The following is a 13,546-nucleotide window of genomic DNA, read 5'->3' as shown; positions in this document are numbered from 1 at the left end:
TGCCCACCTATCTGAACCCCTGGCCTATTTCTGTAGGGGCCATAGTGTGTTTTTCTGTTCATTTTCCTGTTGCTATGTAAATATCAGAGTCCTAGCCCAAATGTCTGAGAGTAATAGCCACTTCTGAAATATCTGTGCTCCCTGTCATTTCTACTTTGATACTCTTCTTCACTTCTGGAAGCTGGGGATTTCCTTTCCTTTATTTCAAACTCGGCCATGTATTCATTTTCTGCTGTTATTATTATATTTTATCTTATGTTTCCATGTGTTTGTAGGAAGAAGGGGACTGTTGGCACTCTACATTCCTTTACCTTTGCCATATTGCTAGAATCTCCCTAAGATCTCGACCTAAGAATCTCCCTGCAAACATAACTTCTACATGTTCTGGATTCTTTCTGAAATACTACTCACATTCAACTTAACACCAACTGTCTCCCTGCTGGCATGCCTGGGTCACACCCTTAGAACTGAAGAACAGAGATGGCTCCAGAAGAATAATGGAACATGGAATGGAACCTAGAATTTAGAGATGATGTCTAACAAGCAAATAAGGAGGGAGCATCGTGAATGGGGGCAGTTGCCTGCGAGGCAAAATCCAAAAACAGTATAGACTAAAGTGTAATTTAGTTTTTATTTATTTTTTTAATTTAAGTGTTTATTTTTGGGAGACAGAGAGACAGAGTGGGGGAGGGGCAGAGAGACGGAGACACAGAATCTGAAGCAGGCTCCAGGCTCTGAGCTGTCTGCACAGAGCCTGATGGGGGGCTCGAACCCACGAAGCACGGGATCACGACCTGGGCTGAAGTCAGACACTCAACCGACTGAGCCACCCAGGTGCTCCTAGACTCAAGTGTAATTTAAAGGCACGTGACTTAATGGCACGTTCCTCTGCCATAAAAAAAAAAAAAAAAGGAAGGAGAATCTGTCATTTGCAACAACATGGATGGATCTTGAGGACATTATACTAACTAAAAGAAGCCAAACAGCAAAAGACAAATTCTTAAAAACAGAGTAGAAAGTGGTTTCCAGGGGTTGGGGGTGAGGGATATAGGGAAGGATTGACAGAAAGGTATGAGTGACATGAAAGATGTATTAATTTCTGAGAGGGGGGGAATTCTCTCACAATCCATATGTGCATCAAATCATCATGATATATACGTTAAATAATTTACAGTTTGGTCTTTACGATTTGGTTTTTCAACTATACCTTAATAAAGCTGAAAAGGAAAAAGAAAAAAGAAAAAAAAAAGGCACATGACTGATGCAGGTGAAGACTGTCAGGAAGCAGCCAGCCTAAAATGGAATTACTGTGAAATAACCCCTAACCGAGCAAGCAAAATATAATGTCAAAGAGCAATGATGGGGCATCCATTTTGGATTGGGGAAAAGCTGAGATGATCCCTTTAATTAACTCTGTGGATAAATAAAGTTAGAAGCTAAGAGCTCTCCAACGGGAAATGTTTTGATTTTCACCGTTTTGATGTAAGTATTTCTAAATGGAATCCATAATGTCTTGCCTGAGAAAAGAAAAATGTAATTGACATTTTAATGTATTACTCAGGTCAGCGTTATGAACATCAGTTAGCTGACAGAGTACTTACTATATGCCAGGCACCACAATAACAGCATTACTTATATGACCTCAGTTGTCCTTCACAATTATTCTAGAGGTAGGTCTTTACGGAAGGGGCTCCCCCAAACTCACATACCGGGTAAGTAATGGAGTCCGGATGAGGTGGCCCTAATCACTACACCAGCTGCCTCTGTGATACCCAGTGTTCTTTTTTGAGGAGGAGGGGACACCATAGCTACAGGTGTGAATGGCAGGGGACAGGGGTGAGTACTGTAGACAGAAGTGCACCAGTATGGCTCCAGTCCAGCTTGTAGAGGAAGTTCAAGTGTTCAATGCATGGTATCTATGATTCTGCTTACTGCCCTCATAAAAGATCCATCCTTTTTCCAACAGACAAACTTCTCTTCAACACTCAAGTCCACTTCAAATGCTACTTTTCATTAAAAACGTCCCAAGTTATCAAAATTGGAATTCCTTTCTTTCTCTTTCCAGTATAGGATAGGATAGGATAGGATAGTATAGTATAGTAGCTGAGCATGTGGGTCTGGAGACAGACTGCCAGGGTTCATATCCTGGCTTTGCTGCTCAGCATATTAGATACGGCCTGGCATAGAGTAAGTGTTCATTGGCACAGAGTAAGTACTTAGCAAGTTTTAGCTACTATGATGGCAGCTGCATTCGGGCTTTCTTTTCCGTATGCCTCCTCCATTAGAACGCAAACTTGGATGGCAGGAAACCATCTTACTCTAATTTCAAAACACCTGCAGAATCCAAAGTCGTCCCACCACTTCCTTTGCTAACACTCTCATCTCCCTAGATCGAAGCCAGACTTCAAATTGGTCTCCCAACTTTGCCCATGTCCCCTTGGGTCTGTTCCAAACCCAGGAGCCAGAAGCCAATCTTCAGAACTCAAGCGAACCCACTGCTTATACTTCTGCAATCAGCCATTTCCATTCTGATATGGCCAGTGTAGCCAAAGCTTTGCATGTTACAAAAGGCCTACTTTATCCAGTGCCCGCTGCTTCTCCAGCCTCATTCCCTCCTCCTGTCTTACTGGGCAACTCCAACCACAGTGGTTCTCCTTGCTGTTCCTTGAAGGCTGCAGGCATGTTCTTGCTTGGATCCTGTGCGCTGGCTGCTGCCTCCACCTGGAATTCTCCTCCCCCAGGTATCTAGGTGGCTGACGTCTCCACACGCTCCAGGTCATGGCTCAAATGCCAGTCGTTCAGTGACGCTCTCCTTGTCCATCCTTTTTAAAACAGCAGCTCTCATGCCTTCCTCTCTTCGGCACTCCCTGTACCCGTGCTTCTATTTTATTTTTCTCCATAGCATTTACACCATCTATTGTGTATCTTATTTGTTTGCCATCTGCCTCAACGAACAGAATAGAAGCTCCAGAAGATCAGAGGGTTGTGACTCTTTTGTGGATTGCGCCCAAGAGTGCCTGTGTAGGAACTCAGTAGGTATTTGCTAAAAGAATGACTTTCTTTCTTCCTACCTAATATAACACCATGTGCACCGCATTTAAACAAGTATTTAATATGTACTTGTTACATTGAACTCTTTTCCAAAAAGCTCCTACATTACTTGACTTTTCTTATGAAGGCAAATGGAAGCATAGGAAAATATGTAACTCCACAATCATGCAAAACCAAACTAACTGCCGAACCAAAGCATAACGCATCTTGTTCCAAAGGAACTTTCCTCCCAGGGAAAATCTTCAGCTGCATTGGCCTCGTTCATTTGCCTCTGCCTTGTCAAGACCAGGACCAATATCAACATCTGGGTGCTAACTGACCATGGCTGGGGCTGACCTCCCCTGGAGCAGACAAGGGGAGGACACTGGGGAGGGAAATACCTGAGTTTCAGAAACTGGGGCGTGTGTACAAAGGGGGCGTGCAGTCCAGTGAAAAGGTCGGCCACCTTTCCATTGTTGAACCTACCTACGTTTCTAAGCGTGTCAAGATGGGGGATGATAAGCTGGTTCAGGGATAAGACGGGGGCCAAAAATAGAAACAGCACAGAGTCAAAGGTGAGACAGACTTAATGAACAAGACGCTCTGCAGCTCACGGTGGGAAGGACGCATATTCCCAGACTTCCTGGGAGGGCCGTGCTGGTGAATGTGTGCTGGGATTAAATACCCTAATTTCAGGACATTATCCAGGGCAGACATTTCAAGTCTCCATATTCTTCTGCCAAAATATAATGACTACTTTCCATCCCTTACCGAGGACTGATTAAAATGCCTTCATGTGGTGCTATGTTGTGAATTCACTCTATTTCTTTCCTAGGGCATCCTAGGACCCTAACTCAGTGATCCGCATCAGAAACAGCAACATCACCCGGGAACTTGTTAGAGCTGCCGATTTCCGGGTCCCGCCCCAGACCCACTGGATCAGAACCCCAAAAGGTAGAGCCAGACACCTCTCCTCACAAGTTCTCTGCTAACGCGTGAGAACCACTGTCCTCAATGAGAAGTGTCATGAGAAAGAATACATCAGGGTAAGCAGACAGAGACTGGCAGGGTGGGTGCTGTCTCCCTCAGGGAAGTGCACCCTGATGAGCACCGTCTGAGCAGAGGTCTGAGTGAAGTGGGGAGGGGGGCCATGCAGGTATGGTGGTGCCAGGAGGAAGGAACCGAATCCAGGTGAAGAGAGAAGCACGGGCAGACCGGACCACTCATGCAGCCGGGAGGCAGCATGGCCGGGGTCCGTGCAGCTTCATATGGGTAGTCTGATTTATTTTCAAGTCCTGACATGGGTACCATGTGTCTTTAGTTATACTGAAATCCCCTCAAATACAAGAACCAGATTTCATACAGTTTCTAAATAACTCACCCGGGTACCTTTAACAGTGCCGGAAACTGAATAGATTCCTAATAAATGCATAAATACATAAATAGAGGGAAAAAAAAAAAACTGGGGAGTGAGCAAAACTTGTGGAAGGCGGGGGGAAGGAAAGATTTATTTTGATCGTGTTTAGCTTTACGTTACTGGGAGCCATGTAGCCAGAGATATATGAAAGCCAATTAACACCTTAGAAAAAGCCTAAAAGTGAAAAGCTGGCGGGGATATCATTTCTAATGACATTAGCCAAATTTTCTAGAACTCAAACTCAGCGTGATGAAATTAGGAGCTTTTCTTGATGGGATACAGTGAAATCAGTTAGATGTCAAACAACTTTCGTTTCCCAAACTTGAGGAGGGGGTTCAGGAGATGCCAAACAGAAAAGTAGGAACAGAAGTTGAATCGGTACCAAAGGTTTTTACATTCCCGCTCGCACTGCTGAGTGAGACACCAAGTCAATGCACTGCGCAAAGGTTGCAGAGGCTAAATTGAAACCAAACCAAAATAAACAGAAAACTTGACAAACCTCATTTTCCTGTCTGGGAAAAAGGAACACTTAAAGTTTGTGACAACGGCCATAAGGCTGGTCGTCCTCTCAAATGGGAAAACAATAGGAAAGAGAAGGACGTCCCAAGCCCCTATATCCGTCTGCTAGGCGGCCATAACAAAGTCCCACAGACTTGGGGGCTCACAACAGAAATTTATTTTCTCACAGTTCTGGAGCCTGGAAGGCTGAGATCAAAAGCTGTTTCCTTCTGAGATTTCTCTCCTTGGTTTACAGATGCCATCATCTCCCTGTGTCTTCCCATACCTGTCTACGTCCTTACCCTTCTTCTTATAAGGACATCAGTTCTATTGGATGAGGGCCCAGTCTAATGATCTCATTTTATTTTTATATTTAAAAAATTTTTTACTGTTTATTTATTTTTGAGAGAGAGAGAGAGAGAGAGAGAGAGAGAGAGCAGGAATAGGGGAGGGGCAGAGAGACAGGGAGATACAGAATCCCAAGCAGGCTCCAGGCTCTGAGCTGTCAGCACAGAGCCCGATGTGGGACTCGAACCCACGAACCGTGAGATCGTGACCTGAGCCAAAGTTGGATGCTTAACAGACTGAGCATCCAGATGCCCCTAGTGACCTCATTTTAACTTAATCAACTTGTTGGAGACCCCATGTCCAAACAGTCATATTGTGAGATACTGGGAGTTAGAACTTCAACATATGAACTTGGAAGGGGGAGCAGGCGGGGTATGATTTGGCCAATAACAGCCCCTAGGAGAGTGGTTCAGACTGACATATGATGGTAAAGACCATCACAGTGGTGGCTTGGGGCTCCAAAGCAATTTCTGGATGGAGAGAACGAGTCCACTGGTGGTCCACATAAAACATCATCTCCAGATTTAGAGGCCTTTTAGTTGTAATGCCATATCCCAGAGCTAACTCAAGAAATCTGCATAGGAATTCACCAGTTGCTTTACCAAAGAAGACATATGTCTACCCTCTAGCAATGCAGAACGGGTACCTTCCTGTGTTCTTATACTCTGCCTGAAATACAGACGCTGCCTAAAATCTGTTTCCAGATGTCAGTGGGCAGCCCTCTGGAGGCCACTGCTAGAATGACAGCACCACGGATGGAGCTCTACTTGAGGGTATGACATAAAGCTGGCTTACATCTCAATATTGTTTTTGGTATTTCATAGAATATTCTTTAAAAGCTGGTGCAAAAAAAAATGTGTGGGAATTCTTATAGAATTAGATGAGCACAAAGGGTTGGTTATATTTTAAAGTCAGCTTTTGGGGCGCCTGGGTGGCTCAGTCGGTTAAGCGTCCGACTTCGGCTCAGGTCATGATCTCACAGTTCGTGAGTTCAAGCCCCACGTCGGGCTCTGTGCTGACAGCTCAGAGCCTGGAGCCTGCTTCACATTCTGTGTCTCCCTCTCTCTCTGCCCCTTCCCTGCTCATGCTGTGTCTCTCTCTGTCTCAAAAATAAATAAACATCAAAAAACAATTTTTTTTAATTTTTAATTTTTTTTTTAAAGTCAGCTTTTAAAGTACACGTTAACTTGGCAAGAAACCTCTAAGTGTGCAACGAATCTCGCATTTACCAAAAAGTAACGCGACAGAGTCAACAGATTTTCATCGAGTTTTCATGGCAGAGGAAAACAGAGAACTAAATCTCTCCCCCCGCCATACGTAGCTCAGGCAACATCTCTTGATGTCTTTCATCTCTGATTCCAACCAAAACGTAGCAGCGCATATCAGAATACATCATCTGAATCCAGATACTTCCAAACCCATTCCTGGAGAGAGTACAGAGTAACAGCCAGTGTGACTAGAACACGTTAAAGATTTGGAATTTTGTCTTCGTGGGAGAGATTCCTTCTCTAAGGCTCTTTTGTCATTCAAGCCTTCAGTAGCGACGTGCCCCCTCAAATTTTCCTCTCCAGCTACAGTTATGTACCCCGAAGAGACAACGAGTAGTCAACAGCCAATCACTTAAGGGCCAGCTCAACTGTCAAGACTCTATCAACTCTTCCCGTGTACCAGATTAGATCACCAGAAATCTACAGAGTCCAAGAAAATGTGCCTTCTACCAACATGGCTTCACACTGGGTCCCGGGATTTTGACTTGTTATGTAAGGACGTAGCTGTATGAAAAACCTTTTCATAAGACAGCCGTTATTAAATACAACTATTACATAATACGTTGTCAACGACATTAAGATGCAGGAGTTCTTGGGTTATAGTGCTTTAGACTCTTTTTTTTTTTTTCTAATGAACTGGTATACACCTCGTCTTAAATAATGAAATCCATTTGACTCAGTACATTTCTCATTTTATCTTCTTTTTTTGTCTTTGCTGCAATTATAGCAATTATCCCTATCTTAATTTTTCTGGCACACATATTGTGCCCAACTGCTACTTGTGTTAATTCTTGTTTTAATGGTTCTTATATACTTTTATTGTCTTTGAATGAGCCAAATCAAATCTATTTTGGATGTGGAGAGGTATAAATAACAGATAAAACTTGCCACACTTTCATGTGTTGTCTTATGAAACCTGATGAAGGGTTCTTTTTTGAATAAGAGTATTTTTTACATCAGAAAAAAAGCAAAAACATTACCTAGGAGTCTGGGTTAGGATGGGGTATCACAGCTGTGACAGACAGAGACAAAGATTTCACACTGGCTTACTGGCGGGTTGATGTCCTGAAATAGCTTTGGAAATTTAAGTCACCTATCTAGTTATCTAACCCCATAGCTTCACCTGCAGTATTGAAATGTTTTATGTACACTTTCCAAAAAAGTGACCTGTAATTCAGGGTTAGCAACACCCCAGCTGTAGAGGAGGAGACAGAAGCAGCAGACCTCAAGTCTCCAGGACCCCTCATCGTTACGACCTACCAACGACAGACCCTGTAAAGTAACGGTGGCCTGGGGAGGGCTCTGACCCTTAGAATGAATCAAATCTTCTATTCGCCTCTGTTGATGGCTCTCCTGACCTGCATCCGGTCTGTAAAGTATCCTCAAGATATTGTTCAAGGGCCTGGATCTCCTCAGGTATCATATTAAATAAACACTTTCTTCAAAGTCTGAGAAATCTGTTACAGGGTTTCAACCCAGGAGTTAATAGCAAGAGATTTCGAAAGGCATCTGATGAACTTTATCTTTTCAAAATAAGCACAAACAAACCATGAATCTACACAGTAATCTTTTACAAGAACATTCTTTCTTACGGGTGAATTGAGAGCCAAGAGGGTAAACTTGAATAAGGAAAGAAGTTTCCTTCTTTCAGAAAACCTCATGTATGAAAACCCATACTTACATCACAAAACCACGCTCCACTATACCAGAGGATTTCTGGAAATATTCCCACAAACCCATTTTTTTCTTAGCTTAAAGATTGATTCAGTTCTGGGGCATCTGGATGGCTCGGTCGGTTAAGGCTCCAACTTCGGCTCAGGTCATGATCTCACTGTGAGTTTGAGCTCTGCGTCGGGCTCTGTGCTGACAGCTCAGAGCCTGGAGCCTGCTTCGGATTCTGTGTCTCCTTCTCTCTCTTTACCCCTCCCCCACTCGTGCTCTGTCTCTGTCTCTCAAAAATAAATAAACATTAAAAAAAAAAAAGATTGACTCAGTTTACAAAAACTACCTTCCAGGACATTCATTACATCAAGTGCAGCAAGAAAAGTAAGAGGCAATCCTTTTGACTCACCCAATATAGTCAAATTAAAGTATTCAAGGACTTCTGTTGTATAGAGGAAATTTCTTCGTAATTTCTTTCTTTCCTTTTTTTTCCTTCCCCCAAACCCCTGGTCTATTTAATGTTTTTACTCTGTGTGTGTGTGTGTGTGTGTGTGTGTGTGTGTGTGTGTGTTAGCAGTTTAGCATAGCTCATTTTCAAACGAAATCTTACATAAAACTACAATCTTTATGTCAAAGAAAACTCCACAGAACTCTAGAATTGTAGGAAACACAGTTGAAAAACCCTGTCTCCAAGTCATTCTTCAGTTTACTGCCAAGTCTCTAGAAGTCATCAGTTTGTATCTACTGGTAATTATATTTTCTGAAACACACAACAGGAAGCACTACATTTTCTCTGCAAACACAGGAATCAGGGTTTGTATCAGTCAGGGTTCACTTGCAGAGCCTGAACCAGCTCCGGCTAATTTAAGCAGAAACTGACTTATTGAATGGTTTGCACAACCACTGAACTGAATTTCCACTGTAGAGCTGGGACACCGCAGAACCCGTTTGACAATGAGGAAGCTTCCTGCCACCCTGGATGGCTAAGACTCCAAAGCCCCTGCTGCCTTGAGCAGTAAGCTGTTAATACCATCAGCGATTCAGGCCACACTTGAGCCCTAGGTACCAGAAAAAGGGGTGCCTTGCACTTTGATTCTAAACACTAGCTTTAGTGACTACACCCTGGGATAATGACAAATGATCCTAAAGAAAAGCCAAAAGCTTTCATATATGCCTTGGTCCCTACTGGTGGAACCCAGAGCACTGGATATTCCAGAACGAGTCTGCATTGCAGCACAGTAGAAGGTAGGAGTGGACAATGCCAGCCAGCCACCATACCCACCCACGCCTGTCGGCTTAGTTCCATGCTAGAGAAAATACTCTCCTTTGGTCACACCCTAAAAAGATCAGGAGTGTGCCCCAGAACCAATTGACCTGCTACAAAACTCTCTTTGTAATTTTTTGTTTTTACATTACATCTCCATCATCATCGGTGCTCGGGACAACAAATTTCATACCTGTTTCACTTACTCTGTAGAGCAATACTCCTTTGTTTTTGTCTGACATTGATTTTAACTATCCACAGGCTAAGCCTTCATGCTGAAACAGTAAAGTGCTCAAATATGAGTCTTATAGTCTCTGCCTCAACCCTTCTTGGCTTTCCACTTTGTAGACAGGGGGGGTTTCCTCAACCCTTTGCTCTAACATCCTACCCATTCTTGTGCACAGGAACAGAGATTCCGGCAACCATGAACCCTTTGTCCCCCCCCTCAAATCACTCTCAGAGAATGATCACCCTCGCCGTTACCATTCTGGAATAAAAGAACAGACACAGAGATGCTCAGGAATTCACATGCGCTGAGAAAATTCTCCCTCAATTAGTCTAAAATCCTCCCGAGCCGTTTAAAATCATTCTTGTTTGTCGAGGCTGAGTCTTTAAAAGGCAGTTTGTTACAGAAGTGGCAATGCCTCTGGCTGCCGGCTTGGCATGGGAGCTCTCTTTTCCACAGCTAGCCGTTCAGAATATGGTCAACAAAGGCATCTGGCTGCAGCGAGGAGGAAGTTGCTGCTGCTGTTCTTATTTTCACGGGAGTTTTATTTTCAAATTCCTGAGGGCACACAGAAGGGTGGGAACATCTTGTGGCTACCCTTTCCCCAAAGCCGACTGTGGAGCCTCTAGACATCAGCCCCTGCCCATGGTCGCATTCCAGACAGGCATTTATAAGACAGCAATGATTAAAAGCAAATGGCTCCGTCGTTAAGGCCCAGACCTAGTATCAGCGGGACATTTTTTCACGGAAATTATTGCTAAAACCAAAACTCGACGGCAGAGCGGTTTTTACTTTATTTTGTGGACTTCCTTTCTCCTCATCTTCTCTATTTTCACCAAAGAGAGAGGGAAGGAGAAATGGCATGAGTTCCACGGAGGAAGAGTGCATCCGGGCTCCGGATGGGTAGAGCGCGGCAGGGAAGTGAACCTACAGAGTTGGCCCATCGTTGCAACCTGACCATGTTATGGATCCGAGACCCTGAGCGGATGTCTCTATGTACCTCTCTGCTTTGTAGATCTCCAAGAATGGCTACCTTTGCCTTCAGCATGGGAAAGGGCTCGTGGGTTCTGCTGTCATCGGGCTGTGCCTGCAGTCCCAGAGTCCCCTCCCCGATGGGAAGCCCGCATCCTGCGTGCAGGGAGAGTGCTATGCAGACACCAGCATATCTAACTTCCCTGTGCTGAACAACGCCTCGTGCTCTCCCCGCCCCTTGTCTCTCCTCCACGCCTAATGAAAGCCTCTGTGACACACGACGTCCACCAAGCACCGTGCCCAGCCCCGCTGGGCTCCTCTCATCCCTTGAATATGCTAAAGTAATGGAAAGGAGGAATTAGTCGGGTGGAAAAATGATTAAGCAGGCAAGTTTATCTCCAGGCACAGGCTGCCTGAAGTGAGAGCAGGTTTCATGCCCTCCAGGGAGCGAGAGTGGTTTGAGGATTCTGCGTGCTCCTGGCCCCCACTCTCAAGGAGCCCAGGTCTCTTCCTGGTGCTGCCTGAGCTGGGGGAAGCCTCCTCTCCAGTGATTCCTTGTCCAGGTGCAGAAGCTTGGCCTCCACAGACGGGTCCTGGAGGTGCACATAGTGCAGCCCCTCGGGTGAGGAGAGAGAAGCACTATCCTTGGGTGCAAAATTTAAGGGGCCTCCCCAAAGTCAGCAATCAGGATAAACAATATTTTCATGTGAAATTTTTAAAAACCAAAATCAGTGCAAAAATCCATTATGGACAAACTATGACAGTTTTAAATAAAGACAGGATCACCGGGGCTCCGGGAGAGATCTGAAAATTCTGCAGAGGCATGTAAAGTGACAGTGCACAGATCCCCAAAGTTAACCGGGGATTCCAAATGGCACCGGTGCTGGGTCTGCCGGAGGCTGCGGCTGGGTCCCCCATCCGTGGAGTCATCACCACGTTCCTCTGCCACCAAGTGCTGGAGGCCACCCACTGCTCCTGGTCCTGGGCTCTCTGGGGGACCCGCTCTTCCCGGAGCCTGTGTGTGCATATTAAATAAAGCCAGGCACACTAGGGATTCTCCCGAACACAAGGCTGAGCAAGGCCCCCGGCAGGGAGATTGTGTTTAGACTCTCCCTGACTCACACTTTCCTGTTTATTTCCCATCCCGGCTCAACTGAATGACGCCACGAGGCCAGGTGCGGCTAGGAGGACATTCCCAAATTGGCCACCAAGAGGCGGCCAAGGGCAGAGCCAACGCCTCTGGCCTTGCGCCAGCCTCCTTTCTGGAACCGTGGCTCCCCTTGCTTGCTTGGGCCAACTTCTCATTGCTCTCCTCTCTGCTCACTGTATTCCTTTGTTTCTGCCCGAGAGTTGTAAAGCTCACAGGCCAAAAAGTGCCTTGCGGAGCTGGAAGAATAAACACCTTGGATACATTTTTTAATCTGCCGTGACTCTGCACTCGCCAGAACATCAGAGCAAGGTGTGCTCAGGAAAACCGAGCCCCTTGCAGAGAAGCACGGCCACCTCACGAGAAAACACCAGCCACCCTCAGCCGTTCGTAGGGCAAGGCAGCTCCTGGTCCCGGCAGCGTCTCTGCCCCCACTTGCTTCCTGAACACCGCCAGGATCTACCTGCACTCCCAGCTGTGCCTGGCTGCTGGAGGAAAGTCCTGCCAGCCAGACAAAGGATGCACTGTCCAGCAGGCTCAGTGTTCCCCAGGTATGGAGGAAGACAGGCATTTCTTATCTTCTCTTTATTTTGCAAAGCACAGGCTATCTTTACAGAGACCTGAGCCTCACTCATTTCCTGCAAAGCACAAAAGAGAAACCCCCCTCCCCGAAGGGCACAAACTCGGTGGGGGTAAAGCACGGAGCGCTGTCATCCAGATTGGAGCACCCCAGCCGCGTGCTGGTGTGGAAGCCTGTGTCGTCGGGACACTGTCCGGGCCCAGGGTCCCCCTATGTGGCCCATTCCTTCACCTGTATGTGAGGTTGATAGGAAATGGAGGCCTGTTTCTGCTGTCTAACTATGGGACCTCAAAAAACAAAAAACAAACCAAGAAAAGATAAAAGCAGATGTTTTGTAATTTTCTTCTCTAATTTGTAAAATTACAAATATAATTTGTAAAAATACAACCTGCATTATTAACCTAAGAGGAACTATACACAATTTAATGTAAAAAAGTAGCATTGATAATGCAAATAATAGTAGTTTGGTTTCTTTTAAAGGACAGCCAGCACAATGTCTGAAACCAGTTTTCTCATCCTCTGCAACCAAGGGAACAAAATCGAGATTCCTCCTCACAGCTTTCTGCTCTTTTCTCCTTCAAGCAAGGTATCTGCTAGGTTTTATGTGGCATAATTTAGCTATTTTCTGCAGGGTCCAGCCCTGAAGCCGTTTGTGGGTTGATTCTGTCCCTGTCCGCTCTTACCCCATGACCTCATCTATCTGCAAAAACAAGTACTGACCTGGAACCTTAAAATGGCAGGTTAAGCTTATGAAATGGACAGAGAGGTCTAAATCCTTATGGCCTGTACATTTTGTTAAAGGGCCAAAAACTTCTTCTAAAGCAAAGCAAGATAGAAAGCGAATTTCCAGTCTAAAAAAGCAAATGATCGTTGGTAAAGGCAGAACAATAGAATCCTTCTGCTTTCCCTAAAAGCTTGTTGAAAGGAAAAGCGATACCAAACACACGCCCCCTGTGCTGGTGGGAGAAACAGCCCTGTGTTTACGGCTGTCACTAACAGTCACGGGGCCTAGCCCGAGTTTGGACGTGCTGTTTCTTCAGCTTGATGCAAAATCAGTGAAGTTCCCTAGGACTTGTGTTATGACAAAACGAGATCTAATTAATATTCGGATGCAAGGATGTGTGCTCAGAAGCA

General features: G+C 45.2%; 1 protein-coding gene across 4 annotated transcripts in view; it reads right to left on the bottom strand.

The window, feature by feature from the left end:
• KIAA1217 (KIAA1217 ortholog) overlaps nt 1-13,546 on the bottom strand; it is a 302,681-nt gene that overhangs the window by 129,434 nt on the left and 159,701 nt on the right. The gene's annotated exons all lie outside the window — the stretch shown is intronic.

The sequence above is a fragment of the Lynx rufus genome, unplaced genomic scaffold (genome assembly GCF_022079265.1).
Source record: "Lynx rufus isolate CCGP_SWC_20201006 ecotype Redwood Valley unplaced genomic scaffold, mLynRuf1.p SCAF_7, whole genome shotgun sequence".
Taxonomy (NCBI): domain Eukaryota; kingdom Metazoa; phylum Chordata; class Mammalia; order Carnivora; family Felidae; genus Lynx; species Lynx rufus.
This window is presented reverse-complemented; position numbering and strand designations above follow the sequence as displayed.